The following is a 381-nucleotide window of genomic DNA, read 5'->3' on the forward strand; positions in this document are numbered from 1 at the left end:
TGTCCCCAAAGCTGGGGATACTGCAGGGGTCTCAAAGTGTCCCCAAGATTGGGGACACTGAGGGGATCTCAAAGTGTCCCCAAAGCTGGGGACACTGAGGAATTCTCAAAATGTCCCCAAGGCTGGGGACAATGAGGGGGTCTCAAAGTGTCTCCAAAGCTGGGGATACTGCAGGGATCTCAAAGTATCCCCAAGGCTGGGGACACCGGGGGGTCTCACACGTCCCCAAGGCTGGGGACACACGCCACATCCCCTCCCTCCCTCCCTGCCGCCCTCCCGGGCTCTTACGGCGGCCGCCTTGTCCTCGGTCCGGCCGGGCGCGGGGCTGCCGGGGCCGAAGGGGGGGTCGGAGCGGGCGCGGGGGCCGCCCTCGGGGCGCAC

This window comes from Passer montanus, unplaced genomic scaffold (assembly GCF_014805655.1).
Source record: "Passer montanus isolate IOZ18808 unplaced genomic scaffold, ASM1480565v1 scaffold1351, whole genome shotgun sequence".
In the NCBI taxonomy this organism is placed as follows: Eukaryota; Metazoa; Chordata; class Aves; order Passeriformes; family Passeridae; genus Passer; species Passer montanus.